The following is a 13,032-nucleotide window of genomic DNA, read 5'->3' as shown; positions in this document are numbered from 1 at the left end:
CTTTCCAGCACAGAGTGGTTGCTGGCAGGATGAGGAAGGGAGAACAACATGTTCCTGGAATTGTCTCCAACCTGCCCACTCTCCTTTCCTATGCAAGGCTGCGGGAGTGAGGGGAAGAGGCTGAATTAAATGTTCAGCCAGTGTTTGTGAAGACGGTGCTAGGAAAATCCAGCCAGGGAGGCTTTGGCTGCAGTTTGATTTGTATGGCAGCTTGAACTGTTAGTAGACTTTTTTTCTATTTGTAAATACTCTTTGAAGCACACCAGGAGCCAAGCACTGAATTGGTGCTTTTCTTTAGTCCAGTGTCTTGTTTGCTCACCCTAGGAGAGGAGCAGGGTTGTGTTTTCTCCCATCTCCACCAGTGCTGGCCTGTTCCCTGCTGAATTGCTCTCCTTGAGGAAGCTGCCTGTATCCTGTGAGCTCCCTGGAAGTCCTTGGCAGGGGAGGAAATAGTGCCCTGCTGATTTTTGCTCTGCCTCAGCTCCACAACAGTGCTGAGATGCAGTGTTGGAGGGTTCTGTGGTTGCTACGTGTCCGTCTTACTGATGGTGCTTGCGTGCCCACAATTACAGAGCAGCAAAGGGAGTGGCTGGATGAGCAATAACTTTGCTCAGAACCCAGCTCTTTAATCAAAGTGGCATTAAGATCTTGCTCTGCAACATTTTCTCCCCTCCCCCCTCCCCCCCCACTTCTGTCTTGAGCCTTGCTCTCTGCAGCTTCACAGTTGGGCTGGTGTGCATCATCCCCAGCAAGTCATCAGTAACTGCAGGACTTGCTCCCGGCTGCAGGCTCTGCTGCCACATCTCAATAGCTACGTGTTTGTGCACTTTGTACAGCAGGAGATTAATGGAGAGATTCCACCCACTGCTCTAAAATCCAGTTCCCAAATGCTCACCCTTAGGTCTTTGAAACATGATTACAGCTTGACCTATCTGGCAGCAGAGTCAGGGATGGAAAGAATGGATTAAAAATTACTGCCTTTGCTCACATGTGCTGACTCCACTCTCTAATGAGAAGCAAATGCCATGTTGATGCAGCATTACGTGAGGACATGCTTGTTGCCACTTAATGAAAAATCTTGGCTGAAGGTGACTCAGGACAGGGGTGGAGCAGGTGCTTGCAAAGATTGCTTTTCTTACCACTCCAGCTCTCTGAAGATGAAGAGCTTCTTCTTGATACCTAATTAACATAATTGAATTGCTCTTAAAAGCAGCAGACTGACTTATCTGTTCTGAAGGCAGCAGAGCTCATAAACTTGAATTGCCTTCATTGGAGCCCCCTTCAGTTAGGAAGCACTACCCATAAATAGGCAGAAGGCCTATGTATTTTTGCATCTGAGCTCCAGCAAGCACGTGGTTTGGGTTGTTAGTGAAAACACTTTCCATGGTAACCTTCTGCTTCTCTGATTTTCCATAAAGCACAAGTAATGAGCCCACTGGTGAACTAAGTCATCTCCTAGGCAAGAGCCATACAGAGCTTGCTGTGGTGACAAATAGTGGGTAGGTTGAGAAACTCATGTGGGTGTCTACACCAGTTTATTTGAGGTCTATCAGATGCTGCCTGCCTGGGGGCAAGTTTGCCCCCTTTCATCCTGTGGAGAGACAGGCTCGTGTCCAAATACCACAACCTCGGTGCCCAGCGTGGAGGGGAGCAAGATGGCGATGCTTGGTCTGCCAACAGCCAGACCAGAGGATTTGGACTGAAATGCCTGTTTGCTTCCCCTTCAGGAAGAACAAGACATTTTTCTTCAAGTTATGCTGATCACTCTTTGTCTCTTATATGTGAGCAATGGCCATGCTGCAAGGAGGTGTGTGCCCCACTGCCTGCCCTGGTGGCAGCCAAGCTGTTGGTACCTTGAAGACAAACTTCAATGTCTTCAATGTCTTCTTCAGCACAGAGAGACCTGCTTGGTCCTGTGCTGCTTGAAATGAGAGGGGGAAAGATGTGATTTGAAGTGAGTCACCCTGGCAGAAGGCAGGGGAAGTGATCTGGCTCTTGCATCAAGCACCCTCCTGGGTGTTGGGAGGAGGCTGTGCACCTGAGGACATGCTGTGGTGCAATCCTGCAGGTGTTTCTTACCTGCCTTGCCTTTGAAGTGTGACAGGATTTGAATGACCTCTAAGGGAGATAGGAGCTCTTCTTTTGCTCATCACCACCTTAATTAGATGATACTTATTTCTGGAACTGGAAAAGCCTCCTAGTGATGCTTGTCAGAGGTGCTGGTTGAATGGTAAATAAGTTTAGCAATATTGGGATCAGCTGTTCCAAGAGATATCAAACTGAAAACCAGATTGGTTCTTAAATAAAACAGAAAAATATCAGGAGGAGCCATGTGCAAGTCTCTGAGAGGGGCTAAAAGCAACAGAGAGCCAAAATCGTATACAGAAATGTCTTCAGCACTGAGGGAAGAGAAATCAAGTTTCTCCTTTCCAGCTTCACAGAAGTGATTCTGCTTTCTGCTGCAGGGGCCAAGCCTCTTTTTCTTTGGCTGCCTTTGAGCCTCCTTTTATTGAGGATCAGTCAGCCTTACTCTGGCTGGCTACAGGTGGGCAGAAATGTGGTGCCATGATCTGGGTGTTGGAACAAAGAGATTGCCTTCTCCAGACAATTTGTCTTTCACCATTAGTATTTGCCTCAGCTTCACTGAGTCATCAGGGGGCAGACCCTATGAGTAATTGCAAGCACCTCCTTCCCCTTCCCTCCTTCCCCTTCCCTCCTTCCCTATGAACAGCAAGATGCTTAGTGACAGTGAAAACAAAACAGCCCTGTGAAGGTCATTTTGGGGTGTCACATCCTTCTGTCTCAGCATCACCCCAATGCCTTGATTTTTCCCCAGGCAGTGTTTGGAAATTTCTGGGCAAGAGTAACCAGGAAATATGGAACAGAGCTACACAGCAGTTTTGGGCTGTGTGCCCAAGTGAGCATGGGTGTCAGGGATGCCCAAGGTAGGCTGGGAGCACACTAACCAGTGGCATGCACTGGCACCAGCATGTGGTTGCTGCTGCAACCAGCACCTGACTGGTCACTCACTTTGTGATGTGGGCACTGCATTGTGCAGCTGAGCTGAGACTGGGCAGCAGTTTCTAAGGAAGACACTCCTTTTGGCCCTTTAGGATAGCAGCATCCATGAGCATATTCAGCTAGATCTAAGCGAGAACAGCAAGGAGAAGGGAAGACAAAAGAAAGGGTAATTTTCAGTAGTTACCTAGTTTAAGGAAATGTGTCTCAGATTTATTCTTTTCCCTGTTCCCAGTAGGGGAGGAGATGCAGAACTTCCAAATATAACAGTCTGGAGGAAGCTGTGGCAAGCAGCCTTTGTGTGCATGGGGATTCTCAAAGCCTCAGAGGGGCCCAGCTCATATGAGAGGTTTTGAATAGTCAGATAAGCAGTTCCTAGGAGTCTGCCTGTTTGGGGCCATGAAACAGTGATGAGAGCACCAGTGGTGACTGCTGCAGAAGAGGCTGCAGAGCACTGGGTCAGCTGGGGCCTCCTCATAGTGTTTGCCTTCTTTCCCCAGCTGAAGTGTGTTGAGCTGAGGCTGCTGGAGGACATGGATGCTGTATAAGCCAGTTCGCAGCTCTCCTCCTCAGCCTTGCTCTGTTCTGGTGACAGTACATGTTGTTGTGAGCTTTTCCAGAAGGTTTGTGGCTGACCCCTTGGTCCTCATATGGAGTTAACTGGCCCTGAGCTGTGGACAGTGATGGACTGCTCCTGTGTTTGAGGTTTCCAGCCTGCAGAGCCTCACCCATGTGCTCCCTACGTGCAGGCTGACAAAGTGCTGCCAGGGCAAGGAGGAGGCTGCCAGCAGAGCTGAGGGGGAGAGGAGTGCTGGCTTGTGCTCCAAACAGAGCTGACTCAGGGCTTTCTCCCCAGGGCTGGGTGCTGACTCAGCTGCTTTGCCTTTTACTGGCTTCTCTGAAACCCAAGGGCATCTCCAGGGGCTCAGAGGCCATAGCAGTGCAGCAGAAGTGAGTGGTTAGTTGATTTTGGGAGAGTCATGTCTTGGTTGTTTTGGGGCAACAGCCAAGAAACTCAGTAAAAGTTCCAAGGTTGCTTCTGGGTGTACATTTTGCACACTTGCTAGGAAACACATGCTGTCCAGCCTGGACTAATCACTGGGACAACTGTGGGTTGCAGCAAAGCTGCTTTTGCTGCCATGTCTCCACCATCACAGCAGTGAAGAGGGGCACAGAGGCTCTTTGTCCAGCTGGTAGTCTCACTGGAGTGTTCTTTCATGACATTAGAATATAGAATGTAGAATAAACCAGGTTGGAAGAGACCTTCAAGATCATGGAGGAGAATGGGTGAGGCAGTGATGAGCTTCTGAACTGAAAATCACACCATGGAGGTCCTGTCTCCTGCTGAAAGAGAAGTCGTTCTGAGCTTACAGAATCTGGGGCACCTGAGCTTTGGCTCTGCCCTCTGCAGCCACTGGCCATGTAGTTCTAAGCTCTGAGCTGAGGTGTGTGGAACATCTTGTGCATCTAATCTACTGGAGGGATCTCCCAGTAATAGCAGTGTGTGGGGTGCTGGGTGAGGCTCCCTGCTCCATCTCCATTGCAGCAGGTCCAGGACCCGCAGCAGCATGTTGCTTGCGAGCAGTGGTGTGTGCTGTGTCCAGCGGGAAGCACAGGCCCAGTTCTGCCCCACGGCCTCTGTCCTGCAGAATCAGGGGATCCCCCTTGGGGCTGCTCCTTCTAGTATGGCTCCTGGAGAGACCCACTTCAGGAAAGAGGAGATTTCTTAGCCTGGATTCTGGAATGATGTGGGACCCTGCTCAGGCTAAAGGAATGCTAACCCCAACCCCTGTGTTGCCTGTTCCAGGTTGCCCTGAAAGCCTGATGGATCTTTCCAGATACTTCTGTCAGCCCCATGGGCTCTTCTGATGTGAGGTTGAATCCTGCTCATTTCTGACCATTCCTGCAACAAACATGTTTATCCCACTTGAAATAAGCTGAGGGAGAACAGATTTTGAGCCAAGGCTGAAGGATAACCTCACTGCCACATAGAGTGCTGAGGGTGTTACTGCTGTGCAGGTACCCTGCTGATATTCCTTATTAAAAGGAGAAAGGTGAGGAAGGGGTGGATGAGGCAGCATGGATGCCACTGCCACTTCTGCAGGTGTGGGGAGCTGGGGCAGTGCCCATCCAGTACTGTGGTGGTGGTGGAGGGGTTGCCTCGTCACCAACCGGTTTCTCTGGTTCCTTTGGGAAGTGCCAAATCCAGCTGGAGTCAGACTGGTTTGTGCAGAGACTTTATTTGCTTGGAGAGGGAAAAAAAAAAAAGTAATAATTTCAAAAATCAGTTCAGTTGCTTCAGCCCAGAGATGTGTTTTGAAAGGGAGTGGTGGGTGGGGGGTCTTGGGCGCCTCCCACACTGCTCGTGTGCTGTCGCCATGCTGGAGCCTGCCCTGGAGCTGAATTGTGCTGTGGTTTTCAGAAAGGACAAATGGGGACTCGAATGAGACACAAACAAACACATCCTTCGTTATGATCTGGGTGGTGGAGGTTCTTGGAGATGTATCAGTGCTTTGCACAGGAACTGTTTGTTGGATGGAGACAGCAGCCTGTGCACCGTCAGCTGATGGGAGGATGACATTCAGGCAGGGACCCGTCCCAGGGACAGCTTTCAGCGTGGACATGAGATCATGACACAGGGCTTGGATTGCTGTCCATGAGCTGCTACCACAGTTGCTGCTCGAGCCCTGAATAAAGATGGCTGGGGCAGTTCAGCCAAGCTTGCCTTGCCCTTGGGCTTTTACCTTCTGACTCTGCAGTGCTCCCACTCTTCCCTGAGTTACTCTTAACCTGTTTATTCCAGAGAAATCCTGTTTTCACCTGTTGCTCTGCCCCAGATGAAAAAGACCTTGTGTCTTTCCTAAGGTGGAAAAAAAATGGTTTTTAAAATCCCCACCCACAAATGCTGCTACCCTGCAAGAGTTTTCTTCAGTCCTGCAGGAAATGGTTTGATCTTTGGGTACGGTTTGCTGGTAACACAGCACTGAAATTTCTGTCAGTGCTTGAGGGGGACACAGAGACATCCCAGCCCTGAATCCTGGTGGATACTGGGGTGCTGGGTATGAGTGGTGGATTTTGGACAAGAAAGACCTGGGATGGTCAGTCTGGCTTAAGCATTGAGTTACTTTAAACATACCATGGGGTTCACAGGGATGTATCCCTTGCTGGGCTTGTCTGGCTCAAGTGCCCCTTTGCCCTGAGAGGCGACTAAATCCCTTCTGCTGACTCATGGATCCAAATGCTTCCTTATGCCATGGGTGTAAACACTACTCCAGGAAGTGAAAGGATCTAGTATGTGTATTAATCATGTTTGTTTAAAAGTAATTAAATCTAAAGCTAAACCTTGGCCTTTATTTCACTTAGCATTTTCTACTGTTTCTGAAGACCTTCAAAAGGGATGGATTCAGCCCGTGAGTCAGACCAGCCATATCTACCCACCTTTGCAGAGTTGTTTTTGCTTGCTGCCTTATCTCCTTGGTGATAGCACATGCCCTTTGCTTCACCCTTCATGACATAGGGCCCTCTGCAAGCAGGGGATAGGCAATGATGTTAAGCAAGCCCTGTGTAAGCAGCCTGGTTTTGGGGAACTGCTGCAAAAGCAGCAGAAGTGAAGCTGGATGGAAAAACCCCTCTAGGCTTGATGTTGTTGAACTTTCAAAATCAATGTAGCTTTATCTTAGCATCCAGATTTAAGCTACCATTTTCCTCAAAGCTGTAGGTATCAGAGTATGTGACACTTGGAAATATCAGGGGGCGAATTTTACCTGTTGTGACATTGTTTACTGGCTATAGAGGTGGTCAATGGCTGCCATGATTTGCAGAGCTGATGGGCACCAGCAGCTCCCTCGGGCTGTGCATCTGAGTGGGACAGCACTCCCTGTTGTTAGCTCTTTTATCTTGTTTCTCTCCTTTCCATGTCTGCAGACAGGGATTAGTCTGCATTGGGTGTGAACAGGCACACTGGAGCTATGTGCCCTGCCAGGGCTCCATGTAGATGCTTGTCTAAAGTCTTTGGGGATTCCCTTTGCCTGGTTTTCTCTGATTTGCAGGACAGCTTTGCCATTCTAGGCAGATGAGGCTGGGCCAGTAGTGAGCACAAATCAGAAATGTCATTTTTGCACGTGGGACCTCTGTGAGTCAGGTATTCTGATTCGAATCACCACAAGGTCAGCTCAGAGGGTCTGTGTTGTGGCATCCCACACCCCTCCCGCTGTGGGCACTTCAGGATGAATAAGTCCTTGTCCCTGTATGAGCTGCCCTTGATAATGCCCTGGCTGGAACCTCCTGGACTTGATAGAAAGCTCTCCTAGTTTCCATGTCCTGTGGAAATAAAAGAGGTTATAAAAGTCCAGAATCTCTAATGCTCATTCAGAAACAGGCAATGACACAAGTGGAACATAGACAGACAATGGCATGGTCACACCACTGACCTGAGAGCATTGCTCTCCACACACAATCCAACATACTGTTTTTTTCAGGGACACTGAGGACCAGCATAGGAGTGCTGGTGGCTTGTGCTGCTTGTTCTGATGTGGATCTGCCTAAACTCTGGGGGTTTTAAGCATATGCCCTGTCCGTAATGTCCCCAGGGTGCTGATGCTGCTTGAGCTGCAAAGGACCAGGCTGCTGGGCAGCAGAGCCCACAGCTCCTTAGTGATGTCCAGGCTGGGAAAGGCTAAGAATCACTTTATGGGGGAGTATGATGGCAGTAAATTGCTGATAGGTGGGCCAGCATCTACCAAAGTCTGATGTTTATCCATGAAATAGAGCCTGGGCTGACCCCAGCTGACCCCTGAGCAAGAGACTTGCCCTCCACAGATCCAGTGGAAGAGCTGTTGGAGTAAATCATGCACATTACAAACTGTTGGTCTTGTTTAGATGGATGTGAGATAGTTCAGCCTGGAGCCGAGTTCAGCTGCTGGGCTCGGTAAGTTTAATGCATACAAATGCCACCGAAGAGTTAATGGGAAACAGAGTGTGGAGGAAAATAAAGAGAGACCTTTTGAGGTCTCAGCTGCTCAAAGTAATATTTGGGTTTGGTGACTCTCCGTATCTTAGAGATGGGAATGCAGCAAAACTCTTTCAGTCCAGAGTATACATGGAGCCCTACAAGATTGTGGGCTAATATCAACAAACCTTTTGGAAAGCAGATCCTGTCTGCTCCAGCAAAGCCACACTGGTATTTTTCTTTCAACAAATGCATTGAGACAATACTAATGCTGTGCAGATTGGTTGTCCCTGGCCTACATGATTTATTAGGAAACAGAAACAATTGCAGTTGCTGGAGATAAAAAAAAAAAAAAAAGAAAAGAAAAGAAAAAAAAAAAAGAGTGAGCTTTGGACATGATTTTCCCCCCCCCTTTTTTGTTTTCTTTCTTCCCCCCCCCTTGAATTCCTCATGAACTAAAAAAAATGGCCACCTAGTCTGGTCCCAGGAGAGGGGTTGCTTCCATGCTTGCATTTCTTGCTGGACCACCAACCCTGGGCTTGCTGCTTAAATACTTCAGTACTGGGGAGGAGGAGGGGAGTGAAACAGTGCTGGGGGGGTGAGCTTTGGAGAAGGTAACACAGCCACAGAATAACATTCCCAGGCAGAGAAGGAGAGCAAGTCTGGAGGAGGAGACCTGCAATCTGTTTCTAGCTGTCAGTGACTCAGGGACAAGTTGCTTCCTCTCTCTGAGCCTCCCTTCCCCTGTATTTATCCTGTTTATGTAGAGCAGAAGCTCTTGAGTGCAGTGCTGCTGGCCGTGTGTGTGCTGCTCTGGGGTCCTCAGCTTGGCTGGGACCTGCAGGTGCAACCAAAGCACAAAAGCTGACCACGACTCATGGTGTACATTGTGCGTGCTGGAACTGGTGGCATTTGGCTTCTGCCCCTCGGCTTGAGCAGAGGGTGGCTTTGCTTCAAAGTGCTTTTGCTTGTTGCCTTCTCAGTCAGTAGAAGCCCTGGGGAAGGGTCTGGCAGGGTGGGCAGGCAGCTCCCCAGTGCCAGAAGCTTTCCCTTTGTGACTCAGAAGTTGCAGGAGCCTCATGCTATTTCTGGTGGGTGCCCCAGGTGGCTGAGTACTAGCTCTGGCCGTGTCCTGCTCATCCCCACAAGGCTGTTCCACACTTTGTCACCCTGCCTTTGCCTGTGACAAGCTCTTTTGCTGAAAGGCCAGGTCTCCCTGGGACTATGGGTTTGGGATGCTTCTCCATCAATGGGCAGTGGTCCCCAGGAGCAGTGGGATGCAGCTGACCTCCTGGCCCACTGGCAGCCATCCAAAGCTCCACGAGAGCTCCCGGGGGCTGAGTCCTCCCTCTGCATGCAGACACCATGGCTGCAGTGTGGTTATCGCTCAGGCAGGCTGCCTGCTGCGGGGGCGGCTGGCCCAGCGCTGGCCCGGGAGCTGCAGGAGCTCACTGGCCTTGACAAGAGGCAGCTGGAGGACCAGGCTGTTCCTTCACCAGGCATGTCCCTGATACAGATTGGATGGATATGAGCAGCTCCCCAAAACACCCTGTGGAGATGAAGGAGAGTTGAGCTCCACCACGTTCGGGCTGAGCACAGCCTCACATGGTCTCAGTTGCATCCACAGTCCTGCACATGAGTTTTGTTGGGTTTTCTAAAAAGAAACCCTTGGGTTTGGTTGATAAAGTGTAAGCAGCTCCCTTACAGCTCACCAAAGCATCTCTGATTGCTTTACTGAGGCAGTGGGACCAGGTGCTTTGGTAGTGAAGTGCCGACCCAGTGTCTGTGAGAGTAAGCGATACCAGCATGGTTTGCTTTGCCTTCAGAAATGACAAAAGATATTTTCTCTGGTTTCCAGTTGACCTGGTGGCTCCCTGTCAATGATGGGAGCAGGCTGTTTAGGTTTGAGAATGCTGCCCTGACCAGCCCTGAATCAACCTCAAAAACTGGAGATGGATTCATTCAGTAGGTAGAGCTCCAGAGGAGAGAAAGCTGCCTCCGCTGCAGCCAGCTCTTGCTGTTATTAAATCAGGGATTGCTGGGAATCATCTCTGATGCATTTTCCAGCTGAAACACAAGTATTCTGCATTTGCCTGAAAGGATTAAGTTTTTAAAGCTCCTGCCCTTCTGGCTGGAGGTTTCCCTCTGAGGGGCTAGTCAGCCTCAGCTCCTAATTTTAAAGAAAGAAAAAAAAAGAAAAGACCAAGGGGCTGGGGGTGGTTTGCCTTTGTGATTTTTCTGTTCCATGCCTGGAGTCAGCACAAGCAGTCAGTGCAAATTAGCTGTATTTGATTATTGCAGGGGGCTATGGAAGCCCTGGGCCAGTGTTGCATTTGGTTCCTTTTCTCCTGGGTTTCACTGACATTTCAGATATTAAATGAGCAGATCTTTCCCTCAAAAGATGTTTTCTATTGGTCATAGTTGGGAAGAGACCCTAGCTGCTAAATTTATGTTTTTCATTTGTGGTTTTTCTAGGCTTGAGGCACAGGGCTTGCTTGGCTCTGAATGCTCCTGCCATTGAGGCACATGGGGTGGGCTGCAGTGGGATGGGCTGCAGTGGGGTGGAGCAGTCAGGTGAATCACAGTCATGTGGATCACAGTCAAGTGGACCACAGCGGGAGTCCCTTGGAGTTGCTCCAGGGAGTGCAGTCCTCCTTTTCCTCCTCTTCCCCTCCTCCCCCTGCTTACATAAAAGTGGAGGCAGAAAAAAATTGAATTTCAGTGGACAGCCCCCCCGACATTTTTTGGATTTTGTGTGGCTGCAGGGAGCCAGATCCCTTTCCTCCTCAGCCCAGCTCCTGCCAGATCAGCTGAAGCACAGACCCCTTGGGAGAGTGTAGCAGGCTCATGCCAGAGGGGTCCCGGGAGGAATGAGACAGATCTGGTTGTAACCACCCAGCTCACTTTTCAGCCTCAACCTCTTTCTGTCAGCATTGGAAAACTGCAGGCACAGGGCCACATCATTGAGCTGAAGAGGCTTGCAGGTGCGCCCCATCCTCCCGCGGGCTGCTGGGCTTTCTCCAGAGCTGTGAGCTGGACAGAGCAGGGCCGCAGCCACTGAGCCAGGACTGCCTGTGCTTTCACTCCACTTGCAAGTATGGAATCTGCATGTCTGCTGCCATGGCCTTGAGCTCCCCTTTACCCCTGGATCGGCATGTTGTTACTTAGACACAGGCCAAACCTATTCTCCAGAATGAGTGAAAGGAAATCCAGCTCTTTTTGCTGGCTCTGGGTAATTTCTCTCTTTAATCCAGGCGCATACACATGTGTTGGAACATCACGGGATGTTTCTGGGCTCACAGTCTTTTCCTGAACTCCTGCAGGCTACCTCCACCAAGCACTGACGTCTAAGGACAGGGACAAAGTCAATGCATCAGTTCCATTTTGGAGAGACAGTTTATGTCAAAATTGCCTACAGGCTTTTCTTGACTCCCCAGTGTAACTACATCATCTTCATTGATGCTCAGCTAAAGACAGAGGAGCAGCAGAAAGAAAGCTACAAAGCATAAAGGATATCTATATAACCTAGCACAGGTCTGGATTCCCCTGCTCCAGAGTACAAAGGAAGAGGAGAATCCACAAGATCTTAAGATCTGTAGATACCAAAGTTGTAAATAAAGCCTAGAGATTGCTGAACAATCTCCAAGTGATAAAGACTCACTCTGCCTTTGCTTTGAGCTGGGGAATGGAGAGAAGCCATCAGGCTACTGCAATGATTTGATGGTTTGCAGCCTCCCCAAGCTGGCTGCCACATTCAGACCGACTCTCATGCATATTTTCCATTAAAAGACAGTAGCCTGCAGAGGCTCAGTGACCTGGGGTTATGGGTGCTCTACAGCTTCAAGACCCTCAGCCAGACCTGTGAGACCTTGAACCCCAAAACACCCAGTGGGGAGACAAGAAGCCTTTGAAGTTGCCCCAGTCTGCCCAAGCTGCAGAGTGGGGTTGTGAACCTTGTCGTTCTCTGTGAGAATGTTGCTTTTACAATTAAAACCCACGCAAACCCCTGGCCCTCACTACCACTTGTGTTACCCCAGCAAGATATCTGACATTTGAGACAGAATGGGAAGTCAAAGAATGTGAGGAATTTGGTGACTCAACACAGAGTTTATTATACTCGTCCTACCGTGTAAGCCCATCTAATGCAAAATTGTTTTACAGCATGTGGCACAGTTCTGTGGCTTAATTTATAAGCAAACAATAATTATTCAAATTGGAATTTTTTTCTGTGCCTACATAAACTTGTTATCTGTTTGGCAGCAGGGGATGCTGCAATGAAATGCACATTTACATTTTTTTGCATTGCTGCTGTTTGCTTTTCCTGGAGCAGCTCAATGGTGCATTGACTATGAGGGCTTACTACTGAACTTGACCTGGGAGTGGCATGGAGATAAGCCAAATGTTAAGAGAAAAGGAGTCCTTTGTGTGGAGATGCCACTATAGTAGGTCTCACTTTTAGGTCACACACTTGTTAGGGGTTCCTTCAAAGTGATGGATTCTTTTGCTAAAATTTAATGATGTCCGTTAAATCACAGGGTCATGAACCAGTGCATGTGCTGAAAATGGTTTGCCAAGGCACCATGAAGACAAGGCCTTGTGTCAGGAGACTTCCAAAGCAAATTGGATTTTCCACACAGCAATGGATGTGTTTGAAGGTCTGTCAGTGGACTGTAAAATTCTCCACCAGTGATAACAAGACAGAATTGCCAAGCACTGAAGCAATGCCATGAGCGTTGCAGAACGAATCACTCCACTCTCAGTACGTAACAGCCTCTTGATCATCAGTCAAAGAAAGAATTATCCTAACCAGAAAACAGGCTGGAGGAGGCTATTGCATCTCCACTGGGAGATTATCCCAGAGCTCTTGAGTTAAATCTGCCATGGAGAGCCTGGGGGGTTTCTGAGAACATCAGCCTGGAGCCGAGCAGTTGGGTAGGTGAATTTTAGGATGGGTGCACAGAAGGGGATGAAGGAACTAGATGTCAAAATGTGTGTTCCTGAGCAGCTCTGTGGGGTAAGTGTGTTCAGTTTCAGGATGAGCCCTGCACAGGCATGTCTCTGCTGAA

Source organism: Dryobates pubescens, chromosome 20 (assembly GCF_014839835.1).
Source record: "Dryobates pubescens isolate bDryPub1 chromosome 20, bDryPub1.pri, whole genome shotgun sequence".
In the NCBI taxonomy this organism is placed as follows: Eukaryota; Metazoa; Chordata; class Aves; order Piciformes; family Picidae; genus Dryobates; species Dryobates pubescens.
This window is presented reverse-complemented; position numbering follows the sequence as displayed.